This window comes from Macaca fascicularis, chromosome 2 (assembly GCF_037993035.2).
Source record: "Macaca fascicularis isolate 582-1 chromosome 2, T2T-MFA8v1.1".
Classification (NCBI taxonomy): Eukaryota; Metazoa; Chordata; class Mammalia; order Primates; family Cercopithecidae; genus Macaca; species Macaca fascicularis.
In genome coordinates, this window is record NC_088376.1 from 135,095,794 (window position 1) to 135,117,761 (window position 21,968).

Genomic DNA, 21,968 nt, shown 5'->3' on the forward strand with positions numbered 1-21,968 from the left:
AGGCAATGACTTAGTCCCAGCTGTCTAGTTATTTACCAAAGGAAGTCTGCTGCAGGTAGGCACACTGGAGACTTTCTTCTGTGGGCCTTTCGTTGCCAGGAGGCACCCAGAGAATGTACAGGTTACAAGCCCCATCACCTCAAGCCAACTTGCAGAGGGAGAGCTGAATAGAGCTCTCTTTGGAGGCCAAGCCAGGATTACAGTAATTGCAGGCCGGCTGCTGGCTCTCTGGCGGCAGTGCCCGGTGGAGGCTGCCAGCTGGCCTTGCTAATTACCTGTCGCCCAGGATAGGGAGGAGAACACGAGAAAGGACTGACGAGGCCCAGACAGAAGGCACTGGAGCATGGCAGGCTGGCATCTCCAGGATCCAGGCCTCCCAGCCGGCCCCATGGCTATGGCTCTGCTGTTGCAGAGAATGACTTGGCATGTTTCTACCTTGTTCCTCCCAAACAGCTCCCTCGCGCAGACCTGCCCGTCTCCCCTTCAGAGCAATAAATCTCTCTAGTCTACAGTTTTCCCTGGGACACTACAGGAATTGCTGAGAGTGGGGTTTTGGGCAGAAGCTCAGAGAAGGCGAGAGAAAGAAACCCTTTCTAGACTAGGGCTGTTCAATTTAACATAAGCCACAAATGTAAATTTAATTTTTTTTTGTAGCTATATTAAAAAGGTAAAAAGAAACAGGTGACGTTAATTTCAATAATACAGGTATCTTTTATTTAGCTCAATATATCTAAAATATTATTTCAACATGTAATAATGTTTTTAAAGTATTGAGATATTTTACATTATTTTCTTGGTACCAAGTTTTGGAAATTCAGTGTGTATTTTACATGTTAGAGCACGTGTCCATTAGGGCTAGCCCATAGCCACACAGGGCCAGTGACTACCATGTTGGCCAGCACAGCTTCAGATGCAATGGAAAATACAACTCAAAGCATACTTACTGGCTTTCTTTAGCCATATTTGGGTTTTATCCCCAAACTTCCAGTCTTTCTTCTGAACTTGACGTTTGCTCTCCAAGCCTCAGATCCTTGCTCCTCCCTGTGTGGACCAAGGACAACAGCACTGACATTCACTTTGGAGCTTGGTCAAAATGCAGAATCTCAAGTTTCCTGCCAGGACCTACTGCATCAGAGTCTGCATTTCACTAAGATCTCTAGGTGACTTGAATAGTCAGTTTGAGAAGTCCTGCTCTAGACTTCTCCCTCTTCCCCTTGTTCCTCCTGATTGCATTTGAACTGGTGCACCTGGTAATGCATTTCAATCATGGGCTCCTTTTTGCCTGGATTCCTTTGTCCATCTTCCAGACCTTTGGCTTTTGCCAGATGTAGATGACACATGCATTATCTGCTTCTATCTCTAGGCTGCAGAAAGGCAAAAGTGGAAATTATCAACCACAAGTGAAAATGACAACTTGTCCACCACTTATTTGATACTTGCTATGAGCCAGGCCCCATGCTCGGCACTTTGCATGCATAATCTCACAGAATTCTCACTGGGTTTTACAACCTGGTGCATTATTACATACATTTTAGAAACAAAGCCCAGAGACTAACATCCACACACAGCTAATTTCTGGTGGAGTGAGGATGAAACCGTGGCTCTGCCTGGTTGGAAAGCCCACGTACTTTGACTAGGTTCAAATTAAAGTTGTTTTAATGTGGGTGGTGGCAAACACAGGTGTATTAGTCTGTTTTCATGCTGCTGATAAAGATATACCCGACACTGGGTAATTTATAAAGAAAAAGAGGTTTCATGGACTCAAGTTCCATGTGCCTGGGGAGGAGGCCTCACAGTCATGGTGGAAGGCAAAACACACGTCGCACATGGCAGCAGGCAGGAGGGAGTTATGCAGGGAAACTCCCCTTTATAAAACCATCAGATCTCGTGAAACTTATTTACTATCATGAGAACAGCATGGGAAAGATCCACCCCCTCCATGATTCAATTACCTCCTACCAGGTCCCTCCCACACCACGTAGGAATTGTGGGAGCTACAATTCAAAATGAGATTTGGGTGGGGACACCGCCAAGCCATATCAGTGGGGGTACTTACTCTTGTTCAGAAAGTCTTTCATTCTGATTTTTCCATTTTCCATGGTCTTCCTCACAATGGTAGCTACACACTTTGTTGTTTTTGAACATCCACCTCAGCAACCTGACCTTCTGAAGATAACTTCTCCTTCTAAGGGAAACTTGAAACCATCTCACATGAATGTCCTCAGTTTCCCTCTTCTCAGTCTCAAAATCTCCATGTGTCTGCTTTGCCTTGATTTGGCTTTGTTTCATGGCTTCCCAGGCAACCTTCTGACTTTGGAATTGCAAGCTGGCTTCAACCAGGCATTTTCCTGTGGGGGAGGAGAAATGCTGCTAAGGCTATATTAGTATTCCTGAGCCTGCCTGGCAGCTGGTGTAAATTCACTTACTGTAAGTTCACAATTCGCATTCTGATTTATATCCCAGATCTTGGGGGCATGGTTAATGTGATTCTTTAATGTGGCTTTTTAAAACCATATCTCCATGCTGGGTCAGCTTAGAGAGTTGCATATCTCCCAGAGAGATTTTGGATGCACATAGATAAAGACCCAGGTGAACACCCTGCCACGGGGCTCCAGCTGAGCAGTGGGCTGAACAACTTTGCTGTCATTGCTCTTTCTCTCTGTATATGGCACAGGGGCTCTCTGACAGGACTTCTAACACGTAGAGTCTTCTATTGTCATTGGCTGGATAAACTGGTATTGCCAGCTAGATTTTAAAGTCTCTAAGGTATGGGCCACAGCCTTTGCTATATAGAAGGAATTGGACGAATGCTTCTGAATGAATACCTAGCTGTCTTAGTTTGGGTTCCCCCAGAAATGGTCTCTAAGACAAGGATTAGAGTGGAGACAGTTTGAGATTTCGGAAGGAAGGGGACATTAGGAGGCAGGTCAAGGTGAAGAGAAGGAGGGGATAAAGGTTAATAAAGGGTATGTTTTCAAGCTAGCTACTCCTGTGGGTGACTAGAGCTTAGTCCCACTGAAGAAACTCTAGGAGTCAGTGTAGAAATGTGCCTCTGAGCTATCCTGCTCCAAGCGTGAGGGGGCTAGGATATTTATACACCAACTCCTATTAGTAATTGGTTGAGGGCTGCTCTCAGGGCCTTCTGTCAGGAAGAGAAAACTCCCAGGCAAAGAAATAGAGGTGCCAGCAGTTGGAAGTCAGGCCAGTATGCACAAAAGTGGTAAGAATGAGGGGTACAGGAGGGTCCTGACAATGTCTGCCATGGCAGACTAGATTAATAAACCTCTTGCCATAACCAAGTCAAGAGGGAATAAGGTAGCTCTTGCCCTTTGATACCTAGCTCTTGAATTCCTTTCAGTCATTTATGGTGTTCATTTTTAACCAGGTATCACTCGTATTAAAATGTTGGAATGAGCTGAGTCATAGGCAGTTGGCCTAGATGGCAACTTGTTCCAGACCCTGACCTACAAATGCCTTTGGATAGATCCCTGGAAAGGCAAGGCTCCAAATCCCTCTCTCTTGGTTTCTGTTGGCTGGCTGGTAGGCATAGCAGTTAAGTCAGGCTCTATGTGAATGTTGGGATCCTGTCCCTCTCCTGTCCCATGTGTTCCAACTTGACCAGTCAAGACTGGCTGGGCAGACACACAATCCAACTCAAAAATACCAGCATTAATCAGTTTCTTGGTATCTCTGTTTTGGGGGCAGAAATGACTTTTGGGGAAAGGAATCTATCCTGGGGGAAGGAGGGGAGAAGAAATTTCTATTATCTGTCTACACCTGTCTATATACACTATCTATCTATCTATCTATCTATCTATCTATCTATCTATCTATCTATCTTATCATGCTGCTGATAAAGACATACCCAAGGCTGAGAAATCTATAAAAGAAAGAGTTTTAACTGGAATTAAAGTTTCACATGGCTGCAGAAGCCTCATAATCATGACGGAAGGCAAGGAGGAGCAAGTCACATCTTACATGGATGGTGGCTGGTAAAAAATGAGAGAGCTTGTGCAGGGGAATGCCTTTTTTCAAAACCATCAGATCTTGTGAGGCTTATTCACTATCACGATAACGGCACATGAAAGACTTGCCTCCATGATTCAGTTCCCTCCAACCAGGTCCCTCCCACAACACGTGAGAATTCAAGATGAGATTTGGGTAGGGACACAGCCAAACCATCTATCTACATCTATTATCTGTCTGTCTATCTATCTATCTATCTATCTATCTATCTATCTATCTATCTATCTATCATCTATCTATTATCTATCATCTATCTATCATCTATTATCTATCTATCTATCTATCTATCTATCTATCTATCTATCTATCTATCTATCTAAGTTTAGAAGGGACATTGCAGAGCAAGGATGGGAGAAATATGTGTCCTGTCAGTGGTGGAGAAATCCCATAGGATGGGAGGATTTGACAGTTTCAAAGGTTGACACCTCATTTTGCCAAAATCAGTCTAGATGGGTCTCAATTTGGGTCAGTTTTCTTTCTAAAATGTTGATATTAATATCACCCTGTGAATACATTCCATACACTCCAAGGCCTTTTAATCTTTTTAGTATTCTATGCATTCAAAGGAAGAGAGAGAGAGAAAAGAGGGAAAGAAAAGATAAGAGATAGAAAGGGTAAAATTGAAGTTCTGATGAAAATGCAAACGTGGCACATCCCTTTAAAAGAGAATGAGGCAGCAGGTTCATTGGTTTTCCACAGTGCCACAGAGCTCCAGGCCTTTGTTCATTCATAACTCTTCAGAAACAAGATTCTTTTATTGGAGTGAACTGTTCCTCACTGGATGGATCTCAAATTCCAAGCCAAGTGAATGTGACTGTAGGGGAAAGAGTGTTCACTGCAGAAGAATGAACAGCCCAGTGCAAACCAAGGAGGCTCAGGACATCATTGATTTAATATTTTGTCAACTGTACTGACTTAACTAGGCAGAAGAGATCCCTTCCCTTATCATTCTGAATCAAGGGCTTGAAGTCAGTTCATTAATTCACTTTTTCACTCCTTCATTTATTCATTCATTCAGTATTTATTGAGCATCTACTCCATTATGGATTTAGTGATGAATAACAAAGCCAGGTTGCCTGCCTTTGTAGAGTTTATATTCTAGTGGTGGTGGGAAATAGGAAATAAGGAAGTTAAATAAATGCGGTAATTTCAGATTGTGGCAGGTGCTATGAAGAGAATAAAACAATGGTGCAGTAGATGTTAATCAGTCAGGGTGGTATGTTATATAAAGTGGTGTTCTCATGATCTATTACTGTGTAACAGATCACTTCAAAACTTAATTGTCAAAACAAACATCGCTGCTCCATGGAGTGTCAGCTAGGGAGGCTCAGCTAGGGCTGGCTCATTCACGTGGCTGGCAAGTTGGTCCTGGTTGTGAACTGAGAACTTAACCTGGACTGCCTGACACCCATGGGTTTTAGTACTTTCCATGTGGTTGCTTGAGCTTCTTTACAGCGTGATTGTTGGGTTCTAAGAGTTAGTATTCCAAGAGACAAAGTGGAAGCTGCAAAGCTTGATATAATCTAGACTTGAAAGTCTCTATACTTCACTTTTGCTGCGTGTGATTGTTCAAACGAGTCACTGAGGCCAGCCTAGATTAATGGAGAGGGGAACAGACTCCACAGGTGGTCTGGAGGATCTCTCTGAGGAGATGATTTTGAAACTATTAATATATCTTGAAGAATGGCTTAAGTACCAACTAGGTAAAAAGCACTAGGTAGAGCTTCTAGGCAGAAAGAACAGCAAATGCCAAGGCCATGAGGAAGAAAAGAACATGGCATGACTGCAGGACGGTTTGTTGAAAGGCCACTATGACTGCAGCACTGTGGGCTGGAGAAGCTTAGTGGTAGACGGAGTTGAAAAGATAAGCAGTGCCCGGGTGACGTAGCCCACATTAAGGAGTGCAGATTTTATTCTAAGTGTGGTGAGAAGCCCTTCAAGGATTTTTAAACAGGAGTGACATGATCTAATTTACTTTTGAGACTTTACATTGACAGCTGTATTAGCTTGCTAGGGCTTCCATAAAAAAATACTACAAACTAGGTAGCTTAAACAACAGAAATTTATTTTCTCATAGTCTGAAAGTTGGAAGTCCAAGATCAAGGTGTCGGCAAATATGATTTCTTGGGGCCTCTCTCCTTGCCTTGCAGATGGCCATCTTCTCACTGTGTCCTCACATGATCTTTTCTCTGTGTGCATGCATCCCTGGATGTCTTTGTGTGTGTCAAAATCCCTCTGATCAATATGCTGGCTGCTATTTGAGAGGGCCATCCTCTGGCCAGCCTGGCTCTGGAATATTTCTGCACAATCTAATCACTGGATGCAATGGTGCATAAAGTGGTCCATCTGTCTAAAGGGGTGTATTAGTCAGTTTTCACATTGTTCATAAAGGCATACCTGAGACTGGGCAATTTACAAAAGAAAGAGGTTTAATTGGACTCACAGTTCCACATGGCTGGGGAGGCCTCACAATCATGGCAGAAAGCAAGGAAGAGCAAGTCACATCTTACGTGGATGATGGCAAGTAAAGAGAGCTTGTGGAGGGAAATTTCCCTTTTTACAAACCATCAGGTCTCATGAGGCTTATTCACTATCACAAAAACAGCACAGGAAAGACTTGCCCCCATGATTCAATTACCTCCCATTGGGCACCTCCCATAACACGTCGGAATTCGAGATGAGATTTGGGTGGGGACACAGCCAAACCATATCAAGGGGCTAAAGAAAAAAATGTATCTTATTTTAACCTCCACTTTATACTTTCCCTATCCTCATGCAATGGAAGATTTGCCAATTACTACCAAGGGAGTTAAAAACTTGAAAGCAGCAAAAGAGGAGTATTTTTGATGTTCAGGCTTTCTTAAGCAAGGCCACATTGTGCTCAGAATAAATTACACAAGACAGAAGGAGAGAAAAGTTATAGGCTAAATACTATTTAACTAGTAGGGGTGAGGTTGGGAAGACAGAGTTGGAAGAACAACGTCATCAGGATCTTAGGGAGTGAAGTTTCTCTGGCACACACACAAGGCAGAATTTTGGTGGTATAAAATATGTCCAAAAGTGTTTGGGGGTCCTCCTAATTTCCACCCCTGACTTGAGTGTGGGGCTGGACTTAGTAATTTACTTCTAACCAATAGATATAATGGGACTGATCATTTATGACTTCCAAGACTAGATCATAAGACACATTTAAGCTTCCTTCTTTCTTACATCACCCATTCTGGGAAAAGCCAGGTGCCATGTCACGAGGATACACCATGGAGAGGCCACATGGTGAGAAATTGAGGCCTTCCACCAACAGCCATGTGCTTCTCCTGCCCCAGTCAAACCTTCAGTTGACCATAGACCCAGCTGGCATCTTGACTGCATCTACATGAGAGACCCTAAGCCAGAGCCCAGCTATGTCTCAAATTCCTAATCCACAGAAATTGTGGAGATAGTAAATATTTTTTTGTGTTAAACCACTAAATTGTAGGGGTAATTTTTTGTGCTACAATAGATAATTATTTGATTATTAGTGGGGGTGGGGAGATAGAACAGGAAGACTCCATCATGAAGATTTTAGGAAGCAAAATTGCTCTAGCACGTGACGTATAACAGGGATCAACATTTCTTGATCCCTGTTACCAAATTGAAACACAATGATGGGGATACTCTACAGTATTAGCTACAGAAGTCTCATGGAACCAGAATTTCTGGGTCAAAAGATAACTCAGAGGGTTGAAAAATCTTCATTTTTTCCCCTAATGGGTAGGGAAACCTAGGTTGAGAAAATATAAGTGATTTTCCTGAAGTTCTTTTATCCAGTTTGGAGGACTCCTGGTTTAAGTTGGAGGCAACAGGCAAATTCTGCAAAGTTATTGATATCTGGAATTTCCAGCTGGCCTAGGTAATAATGTTTTCTGCACATCATCAATATTGAGGGCTCACAAACATATTTACAATACCCAGGAGGCAAAGCTGTCTGTGGAATTACAATCCAATATCAATATGTAAAACCGATTTAAGTTGCAATCTTTTCTTAAGCAAGTTGTAAGTCTCCAAGACATAGAAAGTGTTGACTCCTATTCAGCGGCTTCATGTAAACAATTTGCTCGCCATCTGACAACTCGAGCCTTCAATAGGCTCTGGAATGCAAAGACTGGTTAAGGAAAACCTCTAGACTGGAGATGTCCCATGGAGATTCCCCAGCTATTAAGCTTATTCTTCAGCTATTGAGAAGATTGCTTTTCTGAAACAACAATTTTTTGCCATTACTTTTAATGGCAAAAAGTACAATTACTTTTACACCAACCTAATAAGAAGGGTTGGTCTGACTTTATGGAGTCCTGGATCATTTCAATTTGATGATGTTCAGACTTTCTTAAGTTCCATGCCTTAAGCACTTTTTTTGAGCAAGCAAATAGACACCTTTATACCAATTTGATACCCAGAAATACTCAGGTAGAAGCTTCTTCAAAGATCTGCTCTGCTTTCTCTCCATCACCGTCTTTTTATAAGTAGTAACCTGGAGATCTATAAACTTGGCTTTTGTACATCACTGTGCACAACCCAGCTTCTGTCCTCCTCTCTCACTCAATCAGGTACCACTGTGCCCCTCGATCACTCCACTCCAGACACACAGACCTCTCTTTTGTTCCTAAAATAAGACAGGTTCTTTCCCATCTGAGAGCCTTTCCATCTGCTTTTCTTTCCATCTGGAATATTCTCACCTCATGGCTCATAGAATGGCAGTGTAATGCTCAGTGTTTCAATGTTCACGTCTCAATTCAAATGCCCCCACCTCTTAGAGAAGCCTTTCCTGTGTGGGTTCCCCTCCCCTTCCCATCTGTGACAGTCAGTTGTATGTGTCAGCATGGCTAGGCTATAGCCCCCAGTTATTCAATGGAGCACTAGTCTAGGTGTTGCTGGGAAGGTATTTTGTGGGTATGATTAAAGTCCATCATCTTTCAGTAAGGAAAATTATTCTCCACAGTCTGGGTGGACCTGACCCCATCAGCTGAAAGGTCTTAAAAATAGAATTGAGGTTTCTCTGAGGAGGATGAAATTCTGTCTTTCAACAGCAGATTCAGTTGTGCTCAAGATTTCCAGCCCATCCTTCCTGATGGCCAGTTCTACAGATTTTAGACTGGCCTAGCCAGCCCCTATACCTGCTCGAGACAATTCTTCACAATAAATCTCTGAATATATTCCACTGGTTCTTTTTCTGTGGTGGAGCCCTGTGTGATATAGCACTCCAGTTACTCCATTTATTTTCTTAGTGCTTGGGTTGCCCGAGTTAGCTAGTGAAAATACAATATTGCAGCTAGCATGCAATATTTGGGATGTACACATACTAAAAAAATTTGATGTTTATTTGAAATTCAGATTTAACTGCATATCCTGTATTTCAGGGGTTCCCAACTCCCCATAAGGAACTGGGTCACACAGCAGGAGGTGAACAGCAGGTGAGCGAGCAAAGCTCCATCTGTGTTTGCAGCCACTCCCCATTGCTCGCATTATCACCTGAGCTCTGCCTCCTGTCAGATCAGCAGCAGCATTAGATTCTCATAGGAGTGCAAACCCTATTGAGAACTACGTATGTGAGGGATCTAAGTTGCAAGCTCCTTATGAGAATCTAATGCCTGATGATCTGTCACTGTCTCCCATCACCTCAGATGGGATTGTCTAGTTGCAGGAAAACAAGCTTAGGGTTCCCACTGATTTGCATTATGGTGAGTTGTAGAATGTGCAATGTAATAATAATAGAAATAAAGTGCACAATAACTGTAATGCACTTGAATGATCCCAAAACCATCCCCCCAAGGCCCCGCCCTTGGTCTGTGGAAAAATTGTCTTCCACAAAACTGCTCCTTGGTGCCAAAAAGTTTGGGGACTGCTGCTGTATTTGATCTGGTGACCCTACTTAGTATTTATAACAATTTTAACTTACATTATTATTATTATTATTATTATTATTATTGCCACCCAGGGTGGAGTGCAGTGGCATGATCTCGGCTCACTGCAACCTCTGCCTCCTGGGTTCAAGCAATTCTCATGCCTCAGCCTACCAAGTAGCTGAGATTACAGGCGTGTGCCACCACACCTGGATAATTTTTTGTATTTTTGGTAGAGGAAGGGGTTTCACTGTGTTGGCCAGGCTGGTCTCGAACTCCTGGCCTTAAGTAATCCACCCGTCTCGGCCTCCCAAAGTGCTGGGATTACAGGTGTGAGCCACCATGCCCAGCCTGAACTTACCTTACTTCTTGATATGCTTACTTATATATTGTCCATCTCCCCATCTAGTCTGGAGGTTCCATGAGGATGGGGACCTTATATGTCAATTTTATGGCTATATCCCATTTCCTGAAACGGTGTCTGGAAACGAATAGGTCTTTAGTAGATATTTATTAAGTGAATTAATAAATGAATATATTATGTCACCTGTACAGTTATGCTTTCTGTCTTGAGAGGCCCAAATCACCCTCCACATGTAGAAATTGGGTTTCTATTTTTCAACAGTTGAATCAGTGCTTCAAACGATGGCATCCAAGTGTGTGTGGTCTGTTGGCTAAGGGTTCCCTTTCTCACATTGCTGTTGTTGTCTGCCCAGGAGAGTGTTGGTTTGTGTGATTATGTGACTATTTTAGGAGGTCATTTCTCTTATTATTTTGTAAAAATGAACAGAAAATGGAAAAACAAAAGTGCTGATAGTGGTGATAAGATTCTTGTCTCATAAACTTAGTATAATCACACCACAAAATAAATCACAAGACAAGCCAAATGCAGCAAATCTTCAGCCCTGATCAGAAGCACACAGAACTCAGGCTGCCTGGCTGTAGAATCATGCAAGGAGAAAAAGGAGCAATAATAAGAACCTGCATGAAGTCCTAAGGCTCTGTCGCTGAGGACTGGTTAGAGTGGAATTAGGAATTTTTTTCTTTTAGCATCTGGAGGCAGAAATCACTTTTAACAAGTGAATCTATTGTTTGATTTGGGGCATTGGCTTTTTGTTCTGCCTGTAATTTAAGCCTCAGCTCAAGTGTCACCTCTTCCCTGAAGGCTTTCCAGCTCCTTTTCCCTCAGCCCCACCCCTGAGAACCATTTTTTTTTTTTTTTTGTTCTCTTCCCCGTGCTCCCAGGAGTGTGTGGTTTGAAACCATTTTAAGTATGTGTTTTCACTCTCCTTTTAATTTTACTCACCTACTATAATTGTCTCCTCCTTTAAATAGCAAATTCCTTGAAAATAGGAAATGCTTTACACCCCCTTCCTGCAAATACCCCAAACTCCATTATAGGGAGCTCAGTGCTAGCGTGGAAGTTAATGTGGACTTGATGTTAAAAGCCTGGGTTTGGAACCCAGCTCTGCCCTTTGAAAACTGTGTGTCCTTTGATATATAATTACATTCCTCTCCACAGCTCAGTTTCCTCATCTGTCAAATGGGAACACAACTATCTACTGAGAGGTTTACATGGGTTACTATTGGGGAACAATCGTTGGAACTGTAAAATGCCAGGACCATGGAAAGTCTTAATGATGTCAGTCTAAGCGGAAACAATAATCAAAAATGTTGGTTGAATGAATGTCTTTTTTAGCTCGAAATCTCAAGAGTTGAAAAAGAATATCAAGATATCTCTATATAAGAATACAGAATTTTTATATAGGCAGGAATGCCTCTGGATTCTGATGGAATAGTCCCCTCTACTCTCACTCTTCTACCAAGTGGGATCGAATATATCTGCTCCTGAACAAATTCTGTCCTGACCTGGCCCAATGCCTTAAGCCTTCACCATATCTCCTGTAGGCTGCCACATTCTGTTCATTGCCTCTGGGCTGAAATCAGTGGGCCTCCAGACAGGCTTAGTAGGTCAAGTTGGGGTGAAGAAAAAGCAATGCATTTGGGGCCTGCCAGAAAAGCCTTCTACAGCCCTGCTACCTGCCACCTACTTGATCCCCCACCCCAACATTCAACCTTTCTTAGCGTCAGTTTTCTCATCTAGGAGTCATGCATGATAAGCATGCACTCCCTCATAAGATTACTAAGGCACAGTTTCTCAACCTCAGCACTATCAACATTCTGGTTAGATAATTCTGTGTGTGTATGTGTGTGTGTGTGTGTGTGTGTGTGTGTGTGTGTGTGTGTGTGTAGGGGGAGTACCCTGTGCATTGCAAGATGTTTATCGGCATCTCTATTCTCCAGCTACTAGATGCCAGTAGCACCTTCTACCAGTTGTGACAATCAAAAACATCTCCAAATATTCCCTGGGAAACAAAATTGCCCATAGTCAGGAAACACCGCAGTAAGGATTAAACTCAGTAATTCCTATGTGAGCCTTTGTAAATTTGAGAGCCCAATTCAAGTGTTAGTTTTAATTATTTTGCTCTGATTTCAGAGAAAATTAACTTTCCCTCTTCTTTGAGTCCTTAGCTCTTAAAAAAATAATAACAGATAGCAATAATTGAATACTTGTGATGTGGTAGGCTCTGGTATTATCTTATTTTGCACATAAGAAAACTAAGCCTCTGAGTGGCATGCCCAAGAATACAGGAGTAAGTAGTCAAGGCAAAATTTGAACCACAATATATGTCCAATGAGTCTAAACCCATGCTCTCAACTTGCATTTGTTATTTATTGCTGTATAACAAATTATCACAACTTAGCAGCTTAAAAGAGCATACATTTGTTTTCTCGCTGTATCTGTAGGTAAAGAATCTGGGCACAACTTAGGAGGTCCTTTGAATAACTACAATGAAGGTTTTGGCCAGGACTGAGGTCTCATTTGAATGCTCGGCTGGGGAAAGAGCTACTTTCCAGTTCACATGGCTGTTGGCAGAATCCAGTTGTTTTTAGGTTATCAGACAGAGCCTCAGGTCCCTACTTGCTGTCAGTTGGAGGTCACTCTCAGTTCCTTGCCAGATGAGCCTCACTGTAGAATAGCTCACAACATGGCAATTTGCCTCATTATGTCTAGCAAAGGAGAGAGACTGTTAGCAATATGGACATTGCCATTTTATGTAACATAATCATGGAAGTGACATGTTATCACCTTTGCTATATTCTATTAGTTAAAAGCAAGTTGCTTGGCCAACCCACTGTCACACAGTGGGATCACAGGGGCATACATACCAGGAGATGAGGATCCTTGAGGCCATCTAAGCGTCAGCCAACCACTCCATGCTGTCCTGCCTCCTGCTTAGTCCACTTATTACAGATGAGTAAGCCTGTTTCCGCTACTAGCCCAAGTGCTGTTTTTAGGGTTTTGTTTTTGCTTTGAAGATTATCTCCATCTTCTCAGGCTGCAATAACAGAATACCATAGACTGAATAGCTTAAACAACAGACAATTCTTTCTCACATTTCTGGAGGCTGGGAGATCCAAGATCTGGTGCCTACTGATTCATTTTTCTGATGAGGACTCTCTTTTTGGCTTGCATACAGACACCTTCTTGCTGTGTCTTCAGACAGCAGAGAGAGAGAGAGAGAGAGAGAGAGAGAGAGAGATCTCACCCTTTCTCCTCTTATAAAGCCACAAATCCTGTGATGAGGGTTCCACGCTCATGACCTCATATAAATCTAATTATCTCCCAAAGGTCCCATCCCCAAATACCAGAGAGAGAGATGTTGATTCTTCTAGAATAGGAGATACACACACACACACACACACACACACACACACACACATATCAGGGTCTTGCTCTGTCACCCAGGTTGGAGTGCAGTGACATGATCACTGCTCACTGCAACCTCAACCTTCCTGGCTCAGGAAATCCTTCCCACTTCAGCCTCCTGAGTAGCTGGGACTACAAATATGTGCCACCATGCCTGGCTAATTTTTATATTTTTTGTAGAGATGGGATTTTGCCATGTTTCCCAGGCTGGTCTCGAACTTTTGAGCTCAAGTGATCTACTTACCTTAGCCTCTCAAAGTGCTAGGATTATAGGTGTGAGCCACCCCTCCCAGCCTGGAATAAGCATCTCTTTTATATACCTGTCTTGGAACCTAAGCCAAGGCTTGGTACTTCGTAGGTATCAGAAAATGTAGGCTGAGTGAATGAAAAACACATGCATAGGAACAGAGGAAAAAGTTCCAAGAGATTGGGACCCAGGACTGGTAAACATTAATGGGGCTTGGGGAGTCACTCTGAAATAAGGAAAACGGAAGTCTGCCTGAGTAGAGCAATATGACAGAAACATGGGCTTTGACATTCAGTAAAGTAGACTGTTGAATCAATCTCTGCAAGCATCATTTTCTCTCTTACAAGTGGGAATATTGTTGATACCTACCTCAAAGTGGTGTTGTGAGGACTGGAGAAGGTAATGTATGAAAGCCCCTAACATAGTTTATGTTTAGATCAGTGGTTGGCAAAATCTGTATTAGTCTCCTTTGCTGCTATAACAAATGGCCACAAACACAGTGGGCTTAAAACAATGTAAATTTATTATCCTATAGTTCTGGAATCAAAATACTGGGCTAAAATGAAGGTGTCAGTCTATCTTCCTTTTGGAGGCTCTAGGGGAAAATCTGCTTCCTTGCTTTGTCCAGCTTCTAGAGACTGCCTGTATTCCTTGGTTGTGGCCCCTTCTTCCAGCTTCAAAGCCAGAAGTGTGGCATCTTCTCTTTTCTCTGACCTTAGCTTCCATCCTGACATTTTTCTCTCTGATTCTGATGCTTCTGCTTATCTCTCAAAAGTACTCTTCTGATTACATTGGGCCCACCAGGATAACCTCCCCATCTCAAGATCCTCAACCTAATCACATCTGCAGAATTCCTTTTACAGTGGAAAGTAATATATTCACAGGTTCTAGGGATTAGGATGTGGACATTTTGGAGGGCCATTATTATTATTATTATTATTATTATTATTATTTTAATTTAATTTAAAAAGAGACAGTGTCTCACTATGTTGCCCTGGCTGGTTTGAACTCCTGGGTTCAAGTGATCCTCTTTCCTCAGGCTACCAAAGTGTTGGGATTACAGGTGTGAGCCATTGTGCCGTCCTGGAGGCCATGGTTCAACCTGCAATAATCTGCTGTCTGTTCCCAAAGTTTTATGTCTATCTCAACTGCATTGACCCCATTCTTCAAAACTCTCAACCCATTACAGCAATCAACCTGAATCCAAAATCTCATCTAAGTCTTATCAGGTCAAAAGTCTCATTTCTCATCACATAAATCATCGAATTTAGGCATGGGTGAAGCTCTGGGTATAGTCCAGTGTGTGGCACAGTTTCTCTCTATCTGTGGACCTATGAAGCTAGCAAACAAATTATCGGCTCCCAAAATACAAAATGAAACACACTCCACCAGGTTAACAGTTATAGACATTCCCATTCAAAATGAGGGAAGAATGAAAGAAAAAAGGAGTCTCTGGTCCCAAACATTTTCTAAATCCAACCAGAAAAACTCCATTAGGTTTCAAGGCATGGCTCTCAGCTCTGCCTTCTGAGCCTATAAGGTCTGCTCTCACAGCCATCTTTCCTTTTTCATAAAGGGTAAATACTTGTTTGCAGCTGTAGTTTCATCTGCCTGTTTCCTGTCTGTAGAATTTTGGGGATCTGACAGCCTTCTTTCATTCTCTTCTCTCTGTCCCTTTCAGGTCAAGCTGGCAGTGTTTTGGGGGACATACCATTCTTAAAAGCCTTGTGAGTTTCCTGTGTATGTCACATGGACTCACTCCATTTGAACATCAGGCCAAATCCAGCCTATTGCCTCTTTTTGTAAATGAAGTTTTATTGCAACACAGACACACCTACCTGTTCATTTACGTATTGTTGATGGCTATTTACATAATATAACGGAGTGAAGGGTTGCAACAGAGACAGTGTGGCTCACAAGCTGAGACTCTTTACTATCTAGCTCTTTGCAGAAAATGTTTGCTGATGACTGGCCCAGAGCCAGAACTCAAATAAGTGGTAGTTTTTAAACAAATAACAGACTTGGGTGGGTTGCAAAAGCGGGGCCACTTGGAGGTAGTGAATATTTCAGACATTGTGCGGGAGGTGTGAGGAGAGAAGTGAGAAGAGGTAAGAGACAAAGGAAGAGGAAGTGAGAAGCTATGGACTTCAGAAGTAACCTTGATCTTCTTGGCAAGTTGCCTTGGAAGCCTGGGGCCAGGATCATTAAGCAGCAAGATTACCATGAAGGAAAAGAGTGAACCAAAAGAAAGTAAGGGGAGAAATACAAACTGGGCTCAACTGTGACAGAAAAGAAAAATCACACCTAGAGTGTGAGGGACGCAGTACACTGAGTCCCTTAGTACGCAAGAACCACATTGCCTCCTCATCATCCTCCCTCTGAAAAGAAGCCTGCTGTGCACACCTATGGGAGAGCATTTGCTTAATTCGATGTGCCAGCGGCAGCTTCCCAATAAGCCTTCTCTCCTTCACTTTTGCTCCGTGGAAATGAGAACATACCGAGAGTGACGTTTGTGTGTGGGTTTTGGCACTTTCACAAAAAGCTTGATTAGCCTTATTTAGAATATGATTACTCCTTCAATCCCTGTGCATAAATGGATTTCAGGTGACCATGCCTGTCGCAGGCCCCTGCTCGCCTGGTTACTGACTTGAGGTGTTCTTTGGTTTAAACAAAGCAGGACAAATAAAGAGCAAAGACCCACTCGGGGCCCTAGACGTTCATAGAAACTGATTTCCCCTTAAAAATCAGCCCACTTTGGGAGTTGTAAATAGGGAGAAATGAACCATTTAAGAGAGTCTTTGAGACTACTGCCTATTGGAATGGAACAAGTTTGGGGTTTGGGGTGGAGGTGGCATGTCAAATTTGCGGTTACTTCCTAAACACACACAAACTGTTTCAATATCAGATTTGAATATGCTACAACTGCCCCCCCCAACCCCTTGCCCAGCAGTCTTTCCCCCCACAAACAGCTAAGCCAAGAACCCCAGGACAATTTGCTCTCTGTATTGATAGACTATCTGGGGTTTCTAAAGCAGGCGATGTATTCTATTTCAGGAAATCAGACCAAATAAAAATCATTCCAATTAAAAAGCACCACTGGGCAAGTAGAACAGCAAGCGCCCACCTCACACAAAACAGACCAACCGCAAAGTGCAGCCTTTCATAGATGTTGTTGATGGCAGAGTCACTGCCTTAGAGCCTCGAGTTTATTCAACGGGATAAAAGTTGCCTGGTAAATTGGGCTGAGAGGATTTTTTCCCAGAAGGCCATCACAAGGCATTTTGATGTACTTATCATTTACAAGAGCCCAGAGGACTAGAGGAATGTGAAAGTGATTTTGATTTCAAATACTATAGAACCCAGTTATTATATAGCTTATTAATACTGAGCTTCAAATAACCATCAGATATATTCTGAGACACACACATACGCACACACATACACATACACACACACACACCCCTGTACAGGCTTGTAATATGAGGCCTGTGATGGTGCTGTCTCATCTTATGTAGGGAGTTGGGTTCTAAATTTCTACACAGATGAAAATTGTGTATGGTTAAAGTTGCATTTGGAAAATCCCTTCAAATGCCCACTAGCACAGTGAGGTGCTTGCACCGTGGGAGGTAGGAAGTAAATCTGACTACTTCAGTTCTCACATGCCCCTTGCAGGTGAGGATAGGCAGAACCAACACACTGTCAGCCCTCTTTCTCACTCTTCTTGCTGAGGGCATGGAGATGAATTCACTTTAGTCAACTGTATAGGTTATATAACTTCACCTTGAACAGCTCACCCCCAGGAGGGTTAGTCCCCTCTACAAATACAAAAGCCACTTGTGTCCTTTTTGTAGGAAAAATTCCTCACTACCTGGTAAGGAAGACCCTCAATTGTCTCATCCACTAAAAACACTCCCAGTGTCTTCCATCCCTTTTCCTTCCTCTTTCTCTCCTAAAAAGACTGACTTGGGCTTTTGAAAATTGGTTAAGCCTTCTCTCCCTCTCTCTTTTCTCTCTTTCTCATTAGCATTTCCAAGTGTAATGTTCAAAGCTTCCAATGGGGACAATGCCCTGAAATTTCAGACAGCTCCAAAGGACTCCTTCCCACGCTGATGTAGGCACTTAAGTGTTGAATTAGCAATTTCCCAGCACAACCTGAATTCTATAAGTTAGATGTCACAAGTGGATTGATGAACTTTATTATTCAGACCTTTTTAGTTAAAAGTGCCAGAAACCAACTCAAAGCTTAAGTAAAATGGGGAAGTTTTTTTTGACTCATGCGAGTGAAAATTTGCATGTGGTATTAGCCTTGGGATGCTAGTGAATCGAACGACAAGGATCTCTTTTCCCTCCCCCTCCCTTCCTCTTTTCCACTGTCCCTTCCTCCCTCCCCATCTCTTTTTCCTTCCTTTCCCCCTTTCTCCCTCCTCTGCCCAGTCTTAGCTTCTCTTTTCTCTGTAGGTCGGGGCTGATCACCTCTTACAAGAGGACTCCATTCATTTTAGGGTTGGGTGAACTGCATGCTTCACTCACATCATCATATCTTAGGGTCATCTGAGGAAACAGTGATTTCTCTCTTCTGGCACCCATAGATGTGTCAATAAAGAGAGTCAAATTCTGTAAAATATTTGAAGAGATTTATTCTAGCCAAACATGAGTGACCAATGGCCTGTGACACAACTCTCAGGAGATCCCGAGAACATGTGCCCAAGATAGTTGAGCTACAACTTGGTTTTCTACATTTTACGGAGATGTAATACATCAATCAATACATGTAAGATGTATATTGGTTTGGTCTGGAATGGCAAGACAACTGGAAGCGGGAGGCTCACAGGTCATAGGCAGATTCAGAGATTTTCTGATTGGCAATTGGTTGAAAGAGTTATTATCTAAAGACTTGGACTCAATAGGAAGGAATGTCTGGGTTGTGATAAGGCATTGTAGAGACCAAGGCTTTATCATGTAGATGAAGCCTCCAGGTAGCAGGCTGCAGAGAGAATAGATTGTTAATGTTTCTTATCAGACTTAAAACATCTGTTCTATCAGTCTTAAGGTTGAGTTGATGTTAATGCTGGTCAGGTGAGCCTGAATTCCAAAAGGGGAGGAGGGTATGGTGAAGCAGGTCTCACTCCCTCTTCCCATCATGGCCTGAAACTAGTTTTTCTGGTTAACTTTGGCCTTGGCCAAGAGATGGGGTCCATCAAGATGGTTGGGAGGCTTAGAATTTTATTTTTGGTTTACAGATGAATCCCAGACAAGGATTCTGATAGGCTGGTATGGTCACAAGCTTCCTCAGCCCAGTCACAGGAGCTGAAGGGAGAAGACACTAGGATTGGCCAGACCTCGATCTCATGCCCACCCTTGTGGCTTATGGGAAGACTGAGGAGTTTAGCAGCCTGACAGACACCATATAGTAGTATGCAGTGTGCCAGGTGTGGTGGCTCACGCCTGTAATCCCAACACTTTGGGAGGCCAAGGTGGGCAGATCTCCTGGAGTCAGGAGTTTGAGGGCTAACAAGGCAAGACCCTGTCTCTACTAAAAATACAAAAGTTAGCTGGGTGTGGTGATGTGTGCCTGTAATCCCAGCTACTCAGGAGGCTGAGTCAGGAGAATCACTTGAACCCCGGAGGCGGGGGTTGCACTGAGCTGAGATCACAGTACTGCACTCCAGTCTGGGCAATGGAGTGAAACTCTGTCTAAAAAGCAGAAGAGGAGGAAGAAGAAGAAGAAGAAGAAGAGGAAGAAGAGGAGGAGGAGGAGGAGGAGGAGGAGAAGAAAGCGGCAGTGACAAGCATTTTCCCAAAGAAAGATGTAGGGAGAGTGCAGGTACAAATATAAAGACATGAGCGCTGAATGGAAGAAACCACAAATGTTCATCTCAGGGTCCTAAGAAAAATCAGAAAAAGAACCCGACCATCTCACTCCTACCATCATACATTCAACCAAACATCCCAATGGGCCTGCAGATAGAGATGACCTTACCAGCACTGTGTATGATATTACCTTGCAGCTAGTAGCAGTCTTAGCAACTGGCCCCAAGTAGTCATCTCTGAGCAGTGATCCACAACTTGGAGAAGGCATGAAAACTATGTTTCTCTGATTTGAAAATCTGCTCACTTTGTAAGTCAGGATTTTGCAAGTTTTCTAATTATAGTGGTTTACCCTTAAAGTAAAACAAAACCTAAAAACCAATGCCATAATTGCGTGCCATGCTTGAAGCAATTACTTTTGGCAGCTCCAGGCACCACCTCCGTTCTCCGTCATCCATCACAGTGTGGATTGAATGTCTGCAGAGCAAGCATTCTGCTGCCATTCCAGACCAAAAGTCATGCTAATCTCTCTGTCTGTTTTTCCTCTATCTTTCTTCCTCCCTCTTTTAAAGTCTTGTCCCTAGACAAGCAGCATCAGCATCTCCTGGGAACTTACCTGAAATGCAAATTCTTGAACCCCATCCCGTCCTGCGGAATGTAAAAGAGAAAGTAGAGGCAGCAGCAACCTATATTTTCATAAGCCCTTCAAGTGATCCTGACGCACCCTCATGTTTGCTGAATCCCGCCTTATGTAATGCCCTATTGTCACACTGACCTCAGAGCTATGCACGCATATGCTTCCTCTTTTTGTCTCCTGCTCAGAAACTCCCCATGGTCCAGAAAATAAATTACATACTCAGTTTAGCCATTCAAAGACCTTGGCTCTCATTTTCCTAACTTATTGCTTATTAATGTATTCATTGTTATGAATCTTATTTATTTATTGAGCATTTAGAATGAGCCAAGCACTAAGCAGGGTCCTTAATATACCTTGTGTATTAGTCAGCTCAGGTTGCCATAACAAAATACCATAGTCTGGGTGGTTTAAACAACAGGCATTTATTTTCTCACAGTTCTGGAGGCTGGAAGTTCAATATCAAGGTGCTGGCTGATTCCGGTTCTGGTGAAGGCCCTTTTCCTGGCTTGTAGACAGCTGCCTTCTTGTGGTGTCCTTGTATGGTAAAGAGAGAGAACTCTCTCTCTCTTTCCCTCTCTGTTTTTCCATCTTCTTATAAAGTCACCAATCCTATCATGGGGGCTCCTCTCCCATGACCTCATCTAGCCTTAATTACCTCCTGAGAGTCTTACCTCCAAATTCGTCACACTGGGGGTTAGTGTGTCAATATACTAATTTGGGGGGTATGCAGTTCAGATCATAGTACGTTGATTTATGTAAACCTTCCAACAAGCTGTCAGATAAGAATTACTGAGCCCATTGACCGTTGAGGAAACTGAGGCTTAGAGAAGCTCAGGAAGCTGCCTAAGACCAAAGTTAGTAGGGGGTGGTGCCAGAGTCCAATTCTGTGGAAGCATTCTTCCTCCTGCACAGCATTACTCCCACGGCCTGTTCTCTCCATTATTCATGGCTGCCCAGGTGTCCAGACATGCCCCTACCTTCCCTCCTGGACACCTTGCTCAAACCACCCCCAAACCTGGATCTCCTCTCTAGGCTCCTTTGTCTAAATGTATTGAGTCCTGGAAAACAAATCCATCTTTACCAGCTTCCCTGATGAGAATCATTTTCTTTTTCTTTCCTTTCTTTCCTTCTTTTCTCCTTTTTGCAGCAAGTTTTTCATTCCTTTTTTTTTCTAACATTATTCTCAGGGCTCCTCTGCCCCTCCAAATTATCTTTGCTCACCCCAAGCAGTGCACACCCCTCTTAAGTTCCTTGCTAACTTCACTTCCAATAGCTCAAGGGAGATCCCTATGGAGCATTATTGATAACAGTGATTATTAGTGTTCTAAATATTTTGGAAATGTCCACCACATTCTAGCTACTACAGGTTTCTGCAGACACCCAAAGTCTTGTTTGGAAAGAGCTGATGACCCAGAGTCAGCAGATTGAAACTCAAAGCAAAAGGTTTATTTGGCCAACAGTTTTCAAATCCTTTCTGTCTCTTTCTCTCCCTTTTTTTTTTCTTTTTCTTTTTTTTTTTTTTTTGTTGTTTGTTTGTTTGTTTTAGGGATAGCAGAATCAAATGAAGCAATGACAGAAAAAGGTAAGTTGGAAGGAATAATG

General features: G+C 42.8%; 1 long non-coding RNA gene across 1 annotated transcript; it reads right to left on the bottom strand.

The window, feature by feature from the left end:
• Positions 1-804: 804 nt before the first annotated feature.
• LOC123571804 (uncharacterized) lies at positions 805-20,478 on the bottom strand. The gene is made up of 4 exons (XR_006696044.2): positions 20,346-20,478; positions 13,134-13,303; positions 2,057-2,348; positions 805-1,364 (listed from the first exon to the last, which is right to left on the bottom strand). It is a non-coding gene; the product is annotated as an uncharacterized lncRNA (long non-coding RNA).
• Positions 20,479-21,968: the final 1,490 nt, after the last annotated feature.